The sequence below is a fragment of the Mus musculus genome, chromosome 2 (genome assembly GCF_000001635.26).
Source record: "Mus musculus strain C57BL/6J chromosome 2, GRCm38.p6 C57BL/6J".
NCBI lineage: Eukaryota > Metazoa > Chordata > Mammalia > Rodentia > Muridae > Mus > Mus musculus.
In genome coordinates, this window is record NC_000068.7 from 120,210,473 (window position 1) to 120,228,796 (window position 18,324).

At 45.0% G+C, this 18,324-nt stretch overlaps 1 protein-coding gene and 1 pseudogene across 4 annotated transcripts in view; both read right to left on the minus strand.

The window, feature by feature from the left end:
• Pla2g4e (phospholipase A2, group IVE) overlaps positions 1–18,324 on the minus strand; it is a 79,219-nt gene that overhangs the window by 44,061 nt on the left and 16,834 nt on the right. The gene's annotated exons all lie outside the window — the stretch shown is intronic.
• Positions 8,600–12,904, minus strand: Gm52575 (annotated as a pseudogene).

Consider the following 18,324-nt stretch of genomic DNA (forward strand, 5'->3'; position numbering starts at 1 on the left):
CTTCCCAAGGTCCTGAGTTCAATTCCCAGCAACCACATAGTAGGTCACAACCAACTGTAATGGGATCCAATGCCCTCTTCTGAAGACAGCAACAGTGTACTCATATACATAAAATAAGTACATCTTTTTTTTTTAAAAAAGGCCAAGGATGGAAGCACATACATGCTATCTCAGTACTGGGAGGTGCACATATATGTCACACACACACAATTGGAAATGCAGACCTACAGGGAAAACATAAACTAACAGATGATTTGTTAATGTGGTGGACTAGATGGAGTAAAAATAAGAGTACTTCACTTACTGTTATATAAAAAGATGGACTATAAGTAAGATTGGCAAATGAAGGATCAAATGCCAAACTGGTAGAAAACAGTATATGTGTTCTAGTAACAGGAAAGTCTCTTTCTCTCTCTGGTATGGGCAATGAACACTGGCCTCGTATATGTTAAGCATGTGTTTAACCCGTGAGATAGACATCTCCAGACATCAGAGGAGAATTTTCAACAAACATTTTGAAACCATTAACTGTGAAGCAAAATTGTTTCTTTTCTTTTCTTTTCTTTTCTTTTCTTTTCTTTTCTTTTCTTTTTTGGTTTTTCGAGACAGGGTTTCTCTATATAGCCCTGGCTGTCCTGGAACTAACTAGAAGACCAGGCTGGCCTTGAACTCAGAAATCCATCTGCCTCTGCCTCCCAAGTGCTGGGATTAAAGGCGTGCACCACCACCATCTGGCTGCAAAAATGTTTCTAAGTTAGATTTAAGTTTTGAATATTTTAATTCTTAGGTACCAAGCACATACTCACACACATATGTGCACACGTGCACACACACATACACCACACACACCAATCTCACACAAAATAAGACGAATAAATCTGAGAAAATATTTTGGAAAGAAAAAATGAGTATGTGCATAAGCAGATTTGCTGTACAACTTCTTTTTTTTTAAAAAAGCTTTATTTACTTTATGTATTTTTTTTTAATGTATGTGAGTACTTCAGATGCACCAGAAGAGGGCGTCAGATCTCATTACAGATGGCTGTGAGCCACCATGTGGTTTCTGGGAATTGAACTCAGGACCTCTGGGCAAGCAGACTGTGCTCTTAACCACTGAGCCATCTGTACAACTTCCTAAGTTATGGGCCTCAGCCCCTTATAGTGATGCTGAATATGAGGAGTCACAAAAATCTGGCAATAGTAAAACTCCAAATGAATTTTGTCTTGGGATTAGAACAGAAATTCCAACAAGTTCTCAGATTTGCAAACATACATCTGTCATTTTGTACTATGTGTTTCTGAAATGAGGCATTTCTGATTATAAAATAAAACAGCAGTCAACTCTGACAGACAGCGAAGATGCCACATTCTGCCACATAGAACACTTAGGCAGGATTTATATTTTTGTACAAAAATAAACACGCACACACATCTCATTAGTACAGAAATGTTCTTTTATAAATCATTAGCAAGTGGTACAATAACGGACATGCCAAAGAATTGCTTTTAAATACACTGCTTTGTGATTTTCCACTAAATGATTTGCATGCCTATTTTATGTACTTAATTCCCAGATGCGAAAGGGTGGAGAGTAGGGAAGTTTATGGAACCCTGCCTGGTGCTGTCAGGACTCTGAAAACATCATGTCCACCACTGGGAGTGTAAACAGGAGAAGGTGAGCACGAGCCACCCAGAGCAGCAAGTTCAACCCTCACGAAGGAGCCTCAACAGAAACAGGCATGTCAAGGTGCAAGTGGAAAGGCAGGAGTCTGGGACATCTCCATCACATACATATACAAACATTAAAATGGGGTTATATAACTTAAATGCAACATACTCAAATAGAATCCTTCCTTCAGGGAATGGAAATGTTACATGAGAACTGAGAAAAAAAATTTTTTTTAATGTTTTTTTTTTTTTTGCTTGTTTGTTTGTTTGTTTGGTTTTTGGTTTTTCGAGACAGGGTTTCTCTGTATGGTCTTGGCTGTCCTGGAACTCACTTTGTAGACCAGGCTGGCCTCGAACTCAGAAATCCGCCTGTCTCTGCCTCCCAAGTGCTGGGATTAAAGGCGTGCGCCACCACGCCCGGCGAGAACTGAGAGAATTTAACCAAGAAACCCAGCACTGGACCAAAGATGGTCCTGGCTCTGCCTCTGAGAAATTTGGCTTCCTTCAGCTTTTCCCATTATTGCTGTCAACTGCTCTACTGTGAGCTGATATTCTCTCCATCTCTATTCCTAGTTAGACTCACAAGAGCATCTGCATCTATTTTAACTTTCTTTGAAGCTATTCACTGGATGAGGGGCTGGGGATTGAACCCAGGATTTCATGCATACTAAGCAAACACTCTCAGCTCTCCTCTTAGGTCATCTATAAAAGGGCAAGAAGTGAGCTAAAGACATCAATCAGATTACACGGCTCCCTGATGGACACCCCGTACAGTTTCTGCTCGCTCTGCTGCCTCACCACAGCCTGTGAGAGCTTGTGGTCTGGCTGCTCACATCCTTATTTTATTCTCTGCATCAGCTAGCTGTGCTGCCCCTGTACCTGGATGGGACCAAGCTCTTGCCCACGAGGGGTGTTTTGTGTTTGCAGTGATTCCCTCTCCTAAAGCCTCCTTCTCCACTCTATGCAAAGCCGGACGCTGTCCCTCTGTCCTGCCTCTGCTTGTGTTGCTTTCTCCAGGAGCCTGCCCTTGAGTAGGCTCAGTGACTTGAGCCTCTGCCCACCTCTTAGCGCCTCAGCCGCTATAGTTATTAGTTTAGTTCAGTCTATCATACTGAGGATGATCTTGTTTATTTCCTTTTGTTTTGTTTTTCTGGGGCAGGGTCTCAATGTTCAGGTTAACCTGAAGCTTACCAATTAGCTCACGGCGGCCTCAGATTTACACTCTTTCTGTCTCTGCCTCCTGGGCATGAATGACTGCCTTGTGCATTTCCTCTTGAGCATAAGTCTTTTCAAGGCTAGGCCATTGTTTGTCTTGGTGCTGATTTGAAACACCTCGAGCCACACCTCAAGCCATGACTAGGGGATTGGAAGACAAAGCCCAGCATAGATGTCAGCAAGACAAAGTGGTTCACAGGTGTCATGTGCAGAGTGATGGCCATTGGCCTCATGTTTACATTACCTGTGAAAGAGATGCTATCCTTAGCTCATTTTAAAGACTGATTGGGATCCAGAGAGGATAAACAACTCACTCAAGATCATCACCAGCAGTGACAGAACTGTGACACAGGTCAGTCTGCCCAGCTTCTGTCTTGACCACCCTGCACTGCTCTTGTGTGAAGCTCCTGGCCTGGACAGCTAGGTCCTACATTGGTTGTTTAAGGCTTTTCCTGTGCTCCTTCATTCCCTTGAGACATAAGCCTTAAAGTCTGAGACAAACAACTTCATGCATTGACCACATGCAATCCTCACAACATAAAGTAAAAAGAAGTATTGTCATCTCTTCAGGTCATGAGAGATTTGAAAATGTCAACCAGCAAAGTTCATGTGTTGAGTCAGGCATGGTGGCACTCACCTGGACTGCCAGCCCTCAAGAGGACTGCTACAAGTTTGAGACTAAGCTATGTAGTGAGTTCCAGACGATCCTGGGCTACATGGTCAAACTTCCCTCCCCCAATCTCAAAAAACAAAACAAACAAAAAATGTCAATATCTTGAGATGTTCCAGAACACCGGACTAGAAAACAAAAATGTGGTTTTTATTTTGTTTTGATTTTCGAGACAGGGTCTCATTATGTAGCTATGGCTGTCCTAGAACTCACCATGTAGACCAGGCTGGCCTTGAACTCACGGAGACCCATCTGACCCTGCCTCCCAAATTCTGGAATTAAAGACATGTACCACCATGCCCAGCTTCCTAAATACTTTATTTTTTAAATTGTGCGTGAGGTGCATGCATGTGTGTGTTCTCTTCTGAGTATGGGTGTGCAGATGCCACAGGTGTGGCACTCAGAGGACAGCTCCAACTTTGTCAGTCTTTGCTTTCTATCTTGTGTGAGACAGGATCTCTCAGTCACTGCTGCACATACCAGGCAGGCTGGCCCTGGAGCTTCCAGGGACTCTCTTGTCTTCTCCTCTCATCTCACTGTGGAAGCCCTGGGATTGAAGGCACTCACTGCACACCTAGCTTCCCATGGGTTCTGGGGTTTGAACCCACATTCCTGTACCTGTTGCTTTAACCCTTGCCTCTCCACCTCCAGCCATCTTCCCAGACTCATTTTCTTAGTGTCAGCAATGCCTGTGACTCATGAATATTTTCCCGCCTCCTTTGACTTTATAAGGCCGCCGCAAAGCCCTACTCAATGAGCTGCATAGTACTTGTGTCCACAGACCAGCATTTCCCAATCTCGTGAAGTCCTTGCTAATAAAACTTGTCACCTCTTGTCTCAATTAGATAATTGGCTTTATTTTTTCTGCTCCTGACTCTCTTATTCATGAGGCAAGGTTGCATCAACTCCATCACTGTCTCCATGGTGAGGATAGCCTTGTCATTGTGTCACGGTGAAAGATCTGGCTTCTGTCACAGACAAGCCATATGAAATTAGGATAGTATGTTTACCTATTGACAAGTATCTCCATCTGTAAATGGAGGGACACAATAGAGCACCCTCCCAAAGTGATTGTCAAGACTGGGGGAAACAAAGGGCTTAGTTGGCACATGGCAGGCTAGAGTAGTTTTTTCTCAGTTTGACTGAACTTGGAATAACCTAAGAGACACACCTCTGAATATGTCTGTGAGGTTGTTTTCAGAGAGGCGTAACAGAGGAGGGAAGACCTACTCTGAGGGTGGACAGCACAGCGTTATCTCATGGACTGGGGTCCCAGACTAGTAAAAAGGAGAAAGTGAACCGAGTAACAGGACTCATTTCTCTCTGCTTCCAGACCTGGACAGATTGTGTCCTCAGGATCCTGCTGCCACATGATCCCCAACAGGAGAACCTGTGCCCTTAAACCATGAGCTAAATAAACCCTTCCTTAAGTCATCTTGGCCAGGCATTTTGTCACAGAGGCATGAAAATTGATTAATTGACTGACTTTGCAATGCACGGCTGTTGAATGAGGTGATCCACAACTCGGACGTCATCTCTGAGCCAAGGGTGAGTGGGAAAATAACACAAAGGTTATATAAATAACTTTAAACATCCTACAGTCTTTACATATTCTTAAAATTTCAATTTCTTTAAAATATCCATCTCTTTTAAAATCCAAAGTCTTTTTACAATTAAAAGTCTCTTAACTGTGGGCTCCACTAAAATAGTTTCTTCCTTCAAGAGGGAAAATATCAGGGCACAGTCACAATCAAAAGCAAAAATCAATGTCCAACCGTTCAGTGTCTGGGATCCAACTCACAATCTTCTGGGCTCCTCCAAGGGCTTGGGTCACTTTTCCAGCCACGCTCTTTGTAGCACACACTTCCTCCTCTAGGCTCCAGATGCCTGTACTCCACTGCTGCTGCTGCTCTTGGTGGTCATCTCATGGTACTGGCATCTCCAAAACACTGCATGACCCCTTCAGTCCTGGGCCTTCAATTGCAACTGCGGCTGCACCTTCACCAATGGCCTTCCATGGCCTCTCACAGTGTCGAGCCTCAGCTGCTCTTCGTGACCCCTTCATGCCTTCAAAACCAGTACCACCTGGGTGACCCTTACATATTACCAAGTCCCGCTGCAGCAGGAGTACAACCTTGGCTATCTCTGGAACACAGCCTCTTTGTGCTTTCAGAAAACACTTCCCAGAAGATGTCACCTCAATGATGCTGGTCTCTTCTTAATCACCGCTAATTTCTTAGCTCCAGCTAACCAGCATCAAGAGTCCCAGTAATGCCAAGTTTTTGCTTTAGTAGTTCTGGTATCTTGTTAATCACAGCTGATTCTTCAGCCCCAGCTAACCAGAACCACAGAATCTTCACAATCAAAACAGCAATGGCCCTGAATGAGGTGATCCACAACTCTGGGACATCATCTCTGAGCCAAGGGTGAGTGGGAAAATAACACAAAGGTTTCAGGGTGATGGGGCCATACATGAGAAGCTCAAATGAGCTTTCCAAGGGCTTGGCTAATGGGGACAAAGAGACTCCCCAGAGGAAGAAGCGTGTGACCTTGCCCTTGAAGAAAGAGTAGGAGCCACATCTGTGGGGAGAATGAAGGACACTACCAGGTGAGATAGCAAAGGCTAGGTAGGTTTGGAGAAGAGATTAAAGACTCAGCTAGGGAGACAAAGAGTCAGGGTCCCCCAGTGTTGGGGCTCCAGGAATGGCTTTGAGGAGGTAGTGTTTAAGAAAGAGCAGGTTTGAAGCCAGGTGTCACCATGGGCTATTCAGGTGTGGTTGTACAGGCCATTAATCGTTGCACTTGGAAGGCAAAGATTTCTGAGAGTTCAAGGTCATTCTAGTTTACATAGTGGATTCCAGACAAGCAGGAGCTACATAATGAGAATTTTATTTTAAAAAAAGTGGCAAATAATGGCAGAGGATACTCAAGCAACCATGAGAGCATAGGTGAGTGCACCTGCATACATATGTACACATCTGTACACATGTTACATGTACACACAAACATGTATGAAAATAAAGAAATAAAGAAAAAGAGATCAAGTCTTTCGGGATGTCAGGTGACTGTCATTTCTGTGTGGCCTAGGCAGGCATACCTCTTTCAACAGCCAATGTGGCTCCATGGAATGAGTCATGGCTTGCCAAAGGTTCATTGGTCATCAAAACCTTTTCTTCTACTTGTGGGGCACAGCCTCTTGCCTAGCTCTGCCGACACATTGGTTTCTAGGACATCTTTTGTAACAGAGTCTCTGGCTGCTAGTCTGGGCCTGTGCAACAGGGCCTTGGAGCAGGATCTACAGAAGGGATTTGGAGGAGGGCCTGTATCAGAGGAAGAGGTATAAGTACTATTCCTTTTTTTTTTTTTTTTTTTTTACTTTGCTTCTGGCCCTCCCCAACCTAGTCAGAGAGAGCCCTGCAACATCTGCCTTCAGATTGCATCAAAGTCCTCTGCAGTCAGCCTGTCCTTGGGTTGCTGTTATTAGACGCGTTCTCACGACCGGCCAGGAAAGACGCAACAAACCAGAATCTTCTGCGGCAAAGCTTTATTGCTTACATCTTCAGGAGCCAGAGTGCAAGAAGCAAGAGAGAGAGAAAACGAAACCCCATCCCTATTAAGGAGAATTATCCTTCGCCTCGGACGTGTCACTCCCTGATTGGCTGCAGCCCATCGGCCGAGTTGACGTCACGGGGAAGGCAGAGTACAAGTAGTCACAAAATACCCTTGGCACATGCGCAGATTATTTGTTTACCACTTAGAACACAGCTGTCAGCGCCATCTTGTAACGGCGAATGTGGGCGCGGCTCCCAACATCTCCCCCTTTCCTTTTAATAAGAGCAAATAGGCCACCCATATTAATGAGAGTGGAGATAGAGGTCAAATCCCCAGTGTGTAGGTAAAGGAGCCATGTACAGGATTAGCTCTTAGGCTCACAGGCTTTTACCCAGAGCAACCCTGACCTGCTCCCGTGTCGTTTTGCCTGGGGGAAGGGAACTAGGACACTGAACCTTCATGAAAGATGACATGTCTCCCTAGAATAGGCTCATATATGCCGCAGAGCCTTTCCATTGCAGTGCTTAGCCTTGCAACTCTCTCGGGCTGCTGAAGCACACTCACTCTATCCCGTGCAATGAGTCTAGCCTCGTGAGATATAAGAGCTGAGTGGCCAGCGACCTATTGCCTAAGCATAGATATATCAGGGGAAGCTCCATGTTCTAGTCCTGCAAGCGCCTGGGCAATAACCACCTTGTCTCTCCTAGTTTAGGCCTTAAGCTTACAGACCAATCAAAGAAGCAACACTAATCCACAGCAAAGTGTATCTCCAAATAATATTAATCCCACCCATTTTTTAAAGAAGGAAAATGCTGAGGAGATCCAATTGGGTAATCCTTTGGTCAGCGACAGGTCCAAGCGCGTGGAGTTGACCTGAAGTCTCAATTCCCGAAGGATCTGTTCAAATTCAGCCATCCAATTCTGTAACATATACTGAAAAAGACTTTTTGACAAATTAGCTGTCCTAGTAAATTTAACATACTGAATGGAAATAACACACAATCCCGGAAACTTTTGTTCACAACCCTGCTGAGTTATTTGTCATAATACATCTAGTTGTATCTGGACAAGATCTATGAGTTGATTAACCAGCATGAGACCTCTCTGTATCTTGACATTAGCTGAGGCCTGTTCATCTATGACTGTAGTCACTGAGGCTGACAAAGTGTTAATGGTGTCAGTTGTCTGGACCTGTCCAGACAGAGCCAAGGCTGTCTGAATTAAGGCCAAACCCAGTTCCTAGTTAGTGGTAAAAAGGCAGGAGAATACTTGAGCATTATACATCACCGTCATTGGGAGTAGAAATGTCGACATTATCCCCCAACGCTGCTCTCTCTTTATTATTGACGCCCTGGACATCACCAAGACGAGGGACATTAGTATTCCCTTGGTCAGTCTGGATTTTTCGGGTGAGTCTTTCTGGTATCCAAAATGGGTTGTCTTCATTCTGTGGGAAAACACAGATAGCTCCCCTGGATCTTATCAAAATAGGATCCGGGCCATACCATTTATTATCAAGGACATTTTTCCATTTAACCATCTCATTGGGCCTATCTGGCTCTGTACAATGATGTTCAGCCGCAGTATGGCCATGAGCATCAATATTTAAAAAATTGAGTGTAAAGAGTGCCAAAGACACAGACACTCTTGGTGCTCGGGGTACAGTCTCCTCAAAAGTTCCCCTCTTCTGTTTTATAAGATAGGTTTTGAGGGTGCGATGCGCACGCTCAACAATACCCTGTCCTTGAGGGTTGTATGGAAGTCCAGTCAGGTGGGTCACGTCCATCTGACGGCAGAACTGTTGGAATTTTTGAGACGTATAAGCTGGTCCATTATCAGTCTTAAGGAGTCTGGGTTTCCCCCAAGCACTCCATGCCTCAAGACAATGTTGAATCACATGTGAGGCTTTTTCTCCGGTTAACGGAGAAGCAAACATGATGCCAGAACATGTGTCAATGGACACATGGAGATATTGAAGTTTTCCAAAGGAAGAGACATGTGTAACATCCATTTGTCAGACCTGTAGAGGTCGAATACCGCGTGGGTTAATTTCCACATGAGGAACTGGCAAGAACTCACAGCAGCTTTGACATTGAGTAACAATGTCACGGGCTTCTTTTTTTGTCAAGGAGAAACGACTGCGTAATGTTTTAGCCGTCACATGAAAATTGTTATGAAAATTTCTTGCAGCCTCTACCGGGGATGATAGGGCAGCAGCCACCACTTTAGTGGCCTTATCTGCCAAATCATTTCCCAGAGCCATGGGGCCAGGTAGGCCTGAATGGGCTCTAACATGAGTAATATAAACAGGAGATCTTCTAGATAACAAAACTAATTGTATCTGCTGAAAAATATTGGCAACTCTACTGGAAGGCTTAATCACTCCAGCCACTTCTAAAAGATTTACTGCATTAACCACATAACAGGAATCTGACACAATATTAAGGGGTTCTAAAAAGGTTTTTAAAACTTCTAAAACCACTAAACATTCTACCACTTGAGGTGAATTTTCATTATATTGTTTGGATACCACTTTACCATTAGCCACATAGGCACCTATGCCAGTTTTTGATCCATCAGTATATACCACAATCCCATTTTTAAGTGGGTTTCTTACTGTTATTTGTGGAAACACAACAGATTGATTTTGGGCAAACTGTAAGATTGGATGCTTTGGATAATGGTTATCTATTTTTCCTGAAAAGGAGGTAACTAAAACTGCCCAATCATTAGATGTGGCTGCCAAGGTTTGAACCTGTGCAGCGGTATAAGGTACAATTAAAAGATATGGACTTTGCCCAAAGTGGGTGATTGCTGCTTTTAGGCCTTTAAGGGCAAGCTGTGCAATTGCATCAGGATACCAATCTATTATTTTAGCTGGGGATACGTTTGGATGGATCCACAACAATGGCCCATTCTGCCACAAAACTGCGGTTGGCAATTGTGCTGTCTTAAAGACACACAAACTGAAAGGCTGCGAATCCTCAATACGTTGTAATTGTGCATTCTGCAAGGCCTTTTCCACTTTTTGTAAGGCCTGGTTAGCAGCTAGAGTAAGAGTCCTAGGGGAGGAGATATGAGGATCTCCTTCTAAAATACTAAACAAAGGCCTTAACTCAGCGGAAGGAATCTTTAAAAAAGGTCTGAGCCAATTAATATCTCCCAACAGCTTTTGAAAATCATTTAAGGTATGGAGGTGATCTCTTCTTATCTCTACCTTTTGGGGCACAATCTTATCTGGGGACACCACAGAGCCCAAGAATTGTCCTGTATCAGAAATTTGGACCTTTTCTGTGGCTATCTGTAAACCCCACTGACTTAAAGTTTTAAGTAGAAAAGGATATGCCTTTTGTAGCATGGTAAGGTCTTTATGGCACAGGAGGATGTCATCCATGTAAAGGAGCAAAATTAAAGAGGGGAATTGTTCCCTCACTGGCAAAAGAGCTTCTTGTACATAAAGTTGACACATAGTAGGACTATTGGACATTCCCTGTGGTAAGACCTTCCATTGATACCTCTTATCAGGTTCCATGTGATTAATAGAGGGGATGGTAAAGGCAAATCTGGGCCTATCTCTTGGACACAAAGGTATAGAAAAGAAACAATCTTTAATATCTATAATAATTAAATTCCAGCCACGTGGTAAGGCGGAAAGTACAGGGAGACCCCTCTGTACTGGGCCAAATAAGTTCATTTGCTCATTAATGGCTCTGAGGTCATGGAGCAGTCTCCACTTTCCTGACTTTTTCTTAATTACAAAAATTGGAGTATTCCAAGGTGAGGTAGAGGGTTCAATATGGCCTAGTTTTAATTGTTCCTCTACCAGTTGAATCACAGCTTCTAGTTTTTCAGAGGATAGGTGCCATTGAGGAACCCACACTGGGTCCCCTGTTTTCCATGGTATGGGTCGTGCTGCCCCAATGGCCACTAAGGAAAAACCCAGACCCTGTCTGTCTTGGTTTCCATTAGGTGAGATGGGCTCTATCCTTCCCTGTTCTTGATGTCCTAACCCTTTTCCTTCTTTATAACCCATCTTTGCCATGATATTTTTCGCTTTAGTTGAATACCCTCCTGATGGGGTGTTTTCATTGGACAAAATAAGGCCCAAATGCTGCATAATATCCCTTCCCCAGAGGTTAACCGGGAGTGGGAGCACATAAGGTATGAATTTCCCTTGCTGCCCTTCAGAGGATTCCCACGTCAAGGCAATGGAGCTTATAGTGGGACATGATTGATAACCTAGGCCCTGTAATGAATGAGATGACTCTGTGGTGGGCCATGCTTTGGGCCACCAATGTGTAGAAATTATACTTTTATCTGCTCCGGTATCAAGGATGCCTTCAAACTCTTTTCCGTTGATCTTAAGGCGGAGCTTAGGTCTATCATTTAAAGATACAACCAAATAGGCAGAATCATTTCCTGAGGAGCCCATTTTCTTTATCTCAGGTCCTGCAGATTTCTCCCTGGTATTATCAGGGAGGAGCAGCAGCTGAGCTATCCTATCTCCTTTACTAATAGAAAAAACGCCCTTAGGGCTTGAGCACAGGACCTGTATTTCAGGGGAATGTTGACAATCCATAACTCCAGGGTGGACTACTAAGCCCTGCAAGGTGAGTGAACCCCGGCCGAGAATAAGGCCCATGGTTCCCGGGGGCAAGGATGGTATAGGCTCCACCGGCACCGGCTGAATACTCATTTGAGGCATTAATAGGAAGTCGGAGGCGGCACGCAGGTCCACCCTTGTGGGTCTTCCTGGGTCGCCTCTCTGACTGCTTCTTGGGTCCTGACAAACCGGTTCCCATATCTTTGAGGGCCCTGGGACCGAGGGCCCGATGACCCGTTTTTTGGCACATCAGTTGATTGACTATCAGGTGGGGGAAGGACTCTGCCCTTTATATCCCTCACAGAGCGACACTGGTCAGCTCTATGATAACCTTTGCCACACTTAGAGCAAAGAGTGAGAGTCCCTCCCTGTTTATCTGGAGCTCTGCAATCTTTCTTAAAATGCCCAGGCTTTCCGCAATTAAAACATGTCCTCTGATCATTTCTGCTCATGGAGCGGTTTTGGGATTGAAGGATGGCAGCCGCTAAACCTGCATTGCTGAGAGGTCCCCCAAGCTCTCGACAGACCCTGAGCCAGTCTTGTAAGCCTTTGTTCTTTCTTGGAGCTATGGCCGCTCGGCACTCCTTTGTGGCTTGCTCATAGATGAGCTGTTCTATCAGAGGCGCAGCTTGCTCTGACTCTCCAAAAATACGCTCTGCTGCCTCTGTCATTCTGGCCACAAAATCTGAGAAGGATTCCTGAGGTCCCTGGATTATCTTTGTTAACTGCCCAGTGGTTTCACCTGCTCGAGAGAGCGCCTTCCAGGCCCTAATAGCCGTGGAAGAAATCTGGGCATAAGCTCCCCAATGGTAGTTTGTCTGATCAGCAGAATAAGCTCCCTGACCCGTCAACAAGTCAAAAGTCCAATCTCTCTGCTCTGGAGTCAAAGCAGCTGCGTTTGCTCGGGCCTGCGCTTGTGCAGCTTCGTGCCAAAGCGCTCTCCATTCCATATATTTGTCCATACTAGGGAGAGCGGCTTTTACAACCGTTTGCCAGTCGGCAGGAGTTAGTGCCATGCCGGCAAGCCTGTCTAACTGCACCAAGGTAAAATTAGCATTGGTTCCGTATTTACGGACCGACTCGGCAATTTCTTTAATTTGTAAGTATTCTACCGGAGCGTGGACACGCCCACCCTCGGCTCCTTCAAAGACCGGAAATGCCTGTTGTATTTTCCTTTGTTCCTCTCTGGGAATGAATGAGTCTGCGCACTGCCTCTCTGCGCACTGCCTCTCTGCGCAGGGCTGACGCACTACGCAGGGCGGGGACTCCGCATAGGGCGGACCTTGAAGCCGACTGCCCTGAGGCCAATCAGCAAACTGGCCTTCGCCAGCCGCTTTTGGCTTCCTTAACTGATTAGCTAGCACTTTACCTGGCTGGTACCCTTTTTTCTCATAATGAGCTGCTTCTTCCTCCCAGTCTGTTTCCTCAGAGGAGGATTCTTCACCTGCTTCAGAGCTACTAAGAGCTGGCTCCCCGAGCCCATCCAGCGATGAGCACAGGCTCCTTTTCCTAGAGACCTCCGCTAATTGATCTTTCTTCTTTTCCCTTTTTCCTCTTTTTCTTCTAATCTCTCTCCAGGTATTCCTACCTAACCTTAACTTTTCCTCGGGTTCAAGACCCTTGGAAAGGCCTGTATACTTATTTTGTGTACCATATTTTCTCTTTGCTCCTACTCTCTCTCCCCGCTTTACTTCTGATAGCTTGTCCTGAATTTCATCTAGAATCCGCCCTGCCTTAACCACTTGATAACATGTGAAAAGGAACAAAAGGGCTCCTAACACCAGAAAAAATTCAAGGCCAAATATACCTTGCAAAGCCATTTTCCACTTTACTTCTGATAGACTGTCTTGAATTTCCTTAGAAAGTTCAAGACCAGACTTACCTCGTAAAGCTGTACTCACTGGTACTCTCGTTCCCCAGCTGAAAAGTTCTGAATTCATACAGTTGAATCCTTCTTAACAGTCTGCTTTACGGGAACCTTTATTACCGCGACCCGCAGTTCTGGTTCTGGAATGAGGGATCTTCCTTGCGCCAGTCCCGAGTTTTTTCTCGTCCCGGAATTCGGCACCAATTGTTATTAGACGCGTTCTCACGACCGGCCAGGAAAGACGCAACAAACCAGAATCTTCTGCGGCAAAGCTTTATTGCTTACATCTTCAGGAGCCAGAGTGCAAGAAGCAAGAGAGAGAGAAAACGAAACCCCATCCCTATTAAGGAGAATTATCCTTCGCCTCGGACGTGTCACTCCCTGATTGGCTGCAGCCCATCGGCCGAGTTGACGTCACGGGGAAGGCAGAGTACAAGTAGTCACAAAATACCCTTGGCACATGCGCAGATTATTTGTTTACCACTTAGAACACAGCTGTCAGCGCCATCTTGTAACGGCGAATGTGGGCGCGGCTCCCAACAGGTTGCCACTCATCTGTCCTCATGTCACTGCAGATTAGAATCAACTTTCCCAGAGTGTTAGTCATTCACAGTTTGCTCTTCTGTGCCTGGCTCCTTTTGTCTCGGTCATTGAAGTGTACTGGGATTGCTGTGTGTAACACATTTATTCTTTTCCATTGTGGTGCAGTATTCAACTAGCTACGTTCCAGTTTCTTTACCCATCAGTTGAAGAGCAAGGTTGTTTCTCGTGGCTAGCAGTTAGGGATGAAGCTACCATGCATGTCCATGCACAGGTTTTTATGCACGACTGCTTTGGTTTACTTGCATACGTTGGAGTGGAGTGGCTAGGTCTGATGTTTTTAGTGATACCATGGCTGGGCTAGAGTGAACATCTCAACCCAGTAGTCAGAGCCCTTACCCCTGCTTGATTCTCCCTCCCTTCTCTCAGTCACTCCCCTCTGTACCTCTCCCTTTTTGCCTCTTTTTGCCTCTTCGAGCTCTCTGGTCTCTATAGTCAAGTTCCTCGGTAACTCCCTAGAACAGCCGTTTTCAACCTTCCTAGTGCTGTGACCGTTTAATACAGTTCCTCGTGTATGGTGATCCTCAACCACAAAATTATTTTCATTGCTACTTCATAACTATAATTGTGTTACTGTTATGAATCATAATGTAAATATAATGTTTTCTGATGGTCTTAGATGACCCTGTGAAAGGGGAGGGGTCGAGACCCACAGGTTGAGAAACACTGTACTGTATCCTTAAGCTACAAAGAGACTATCTTTTTTGTTTGTTTTGTTTTGTTTTTCGAGACAGGGTTCCTCTGTATAGCCCTGGCCGTCCTGGATCTCACTTTGTAGACCAGGCTGGCCTCGAACTCAGAAATCCACCTGCCTCTGCCTCCCAGTGCTGGGATTAAAGGCGTGCACCACAATGCCCAGCTGAGACTATCTCTTGAAGAGAGGTATTGTTGAAGCACTGGCCAGCATTTAGAAGTCAATAGATCAATTCTTCCCAAATTCTGAGGATGGATTATATTGAGATTATATGGGTACACTTATTAGAAGTAGAATTTATGTGTGAGATCAAAATAAATATCAAAATGAAAAATTTTCTGACTTGCAAAGTCTCCAGAATTATTATCACCTATGAAAGTTTTCTGAATATTCTATAATTGTGGCTCAGTGGCTGAGAACACATGGTGCTCTCTAGAGGACCCAAGTTTGGGTCTTAGCATCCTTCTCATGCAGCTCACAGCCAGCTCACAACAGGGTTTCTCTGTATAACAGTCTTGCTGTCCTAGAACCCACTATAGATCAGGCTGGCCTCGAACTCACAGAGATCCACATGCCTCTGCCTCCCAAGTGCTGGAGGTACTATTATTTTTAAAGATTGGAATGAGATAATGATGAAATTTTAAAAGGAAGCAAAACTTTAAAATGTACTAGAACATTTTTTTCCAAAATTTATAACCCATATATGCAGCTATAATTAACTACTAAATAGTCCTATAAAACAATTTTCATATAAATCACAAATACAAAACACACCAAGAACTGGCACATAATTTTCTAACACCATTGATAGACATAAAATTTAGGGAAAAATTCAATGGAGCAGACAAATCAATAAAGAAATAAACCAAGAGCTGGGCAGTGGTGGCACACGCCTTTAATCCCAGCACGTGGGAGGCAGAGGCAGGCAGATATCTGAGTTTGAGGCCAGCCTGGTCTACAAAGTGAGTTCCAGGACAGCCAGAACTATACAGAGAAACCATGTCTCAAAAAACAAAAAACAAAAAACAAAAAAAAAACCAAAAAAACAAAAAACAAAAGCAAACAAAACAACAAAAAGAAATAAACCAAGAAAGCAACACAAAAGAAAATATTTCAATAATAGTCAGAATAAGTCCAAATACGTCTGTGTCCAGTTGGTTGGATTTGGAGTCAACTGGAGGCTCACCTCTGAGTTTATCTGTGATGCTGTTTCCAGAGAGGCTTAATGGAGGAAGAATGACCCCCATCAATGTGGGTGGTGTTATCTCATTGGCTAAGGCCTTGGACTGAAGGAAAAAGAGACACGGAGGAAGCTGGTGAGCACAAGCTTGTCTCACTCTGCTTTGTGGGTATGGATGTAATGTCAGCAGCAGCCATGTGCCCTGAACTGTCAAACTGTTCAAAAGCACGAGCTAGGAGGTCATAGGCAGTTGGGTGGGGGGGGGAGTCGGCACTTGAGTTCTGCTGGGTGGCTAACTGGATGTGACAGTCCCACTAAAGTGTGTTTATACACAGAGACTAGTGTTTACTAAATTTGGGTGGAGCAGCTTCCCCGACCCCCACCAGCAGGCAGTGGTAGCTGAACAGATTTCTAATTGGTTGAAATGAGAATAAGCCTCTGTGCAAAGCTCAGCCACAAGTAGGGCTTCTATCATCACTCCCTCAAAGGCTCAGGGGACACCAGGGAAGATGGGGCAGGAAAAAATACAAAGGGGTAAGGGTGGAGGGTGGTGAGCGCTCACTTCCAGCTATTGCATGGCTACTGCACTCTTAAAAAAGATGGGTATAGCACTGGGCCTGTCAATACCCTGTCACAGCAAGAAGAGGAGCTCATGAGACGCTGCCCCTCCCTGTAGATTTATGTGCTGCTAACATCTACTAGAGGAGTGAGGAACATTTTCTTCAACAGTGAGGCCATTGGTAGGATGCCCAAGCTGCTGCAAGATACCACTCGTGTTTCTATAGGCAATTCTAATGACACTCACTGGGTCTCTGTCTCTGTCTTCTCTCTCTCTCTCCACCTCCCTCCCCCCACCTCTCTCTCTCTTACACACACACACACACACACACACACACACACACACAGTTCCTAATGGCAACTCTTATAACCTTGTCTTAGAACTGCAGATCCAGTTGATCATGGCAGAGACGGTGCTGTGGGGCGCTGGCTGTCACGTCTCCAGAAGCAGGGCCTAAAGGACAGCCTCTAGTTCCCATTTCCTTTCCTTATTTTTGTTGATGTTGTTTGATTGTTGTTTTGTGGTTTTTTTGAGACAGGGTTTCTCTTTATAGGCTGTTCTGGAACTTGTCCTTTAGAGTAGGCTGGCCTTGAACTCACAGAGATACACCTGTCTCTGCCTCCTGAGTGCTGGGAGTAAAGGCTCAGGCCACCATGTCCATCCCAGTCCCATCCCACCCCCCTTATTTTCTTTTTATTATTTATTTATTTTTTTGGGGGGGGGTTTCGAGACAGGGTTTCTCTGTGTAGCCCTGGCTGTCCTGGAACTCACTCTGTAGACCAGGTTGGCCTTGAACTCAGAAATCCGCCTGCCTCTGCCTCCCAAGTGCTGGGATTAAAGGCGTGCGCCACCACTGCTGGGCCCCATTTATTTAAAAAAAATGAATTGGAATTGAACCCAGATCCTGAAGAACAGTCAGGACCCCTAACCACTGAGCAATCTCATCCCCAGCTTCCCAGGTCCCATTCCTTAAAATGGGATTTTTTTTTTTTAAACAGAGCTTTATGTTGCTGTCTAGGAAATTTAACTGTTGTGCTGGAAAGGCTGCATGCTGCTGCCCTTGTCAAGCAGCCTTACCAGTCTCCCATGAACACACCGGTCACAGGAATGGAAAATCTTGGACAACCCCCAAAGGATCCCACCACTAGCTTAGACACTCAACTGACCTTAGACATTTCTAGGAAGCTGGAGGGCTCTCTGGTGTCAGGCTCAAGACCATGAAACCATGCTTTCAGACTTATCCATGAGATTGCGAGATAAAAAACAGTGAGGTTGTTAGCCAGCTGTGGTCGCACAAGCTGTGGTCACGCAAGCTTGCCCCCTTTGATATCAGTGATTCTCAACCTCCGCATGCTGTGACCCTCTGGTACAGCCCCTCATGCTGTGACCCTCTGGTACAGTTCCTCATGTTTAGGTGACCTCAGCCATAAAACTATTTTCACTGCTACTTCATAACTGTAATCTTACCACTACTATAAGCCGTAATGTAAATATCACTCAAGCCCCCTTCAAAGGGGTGGGACCCATAGGTTGAGAACCATAGCGAGACACCAGATAATCTTCATCCTTGGTCGAAAACCAAGCAGTTTCTAGCAGCCTTGCCAAGTCTCCTGAAAGCCATTCTGCAGCAGGGAGCCTCCCCAGATGCTCAGGAGGGGGTTGGGCAGATCTAACAGGCTCTTCTCTGGGTTCATTTGGTCAGGCTGCTTGGCTGGA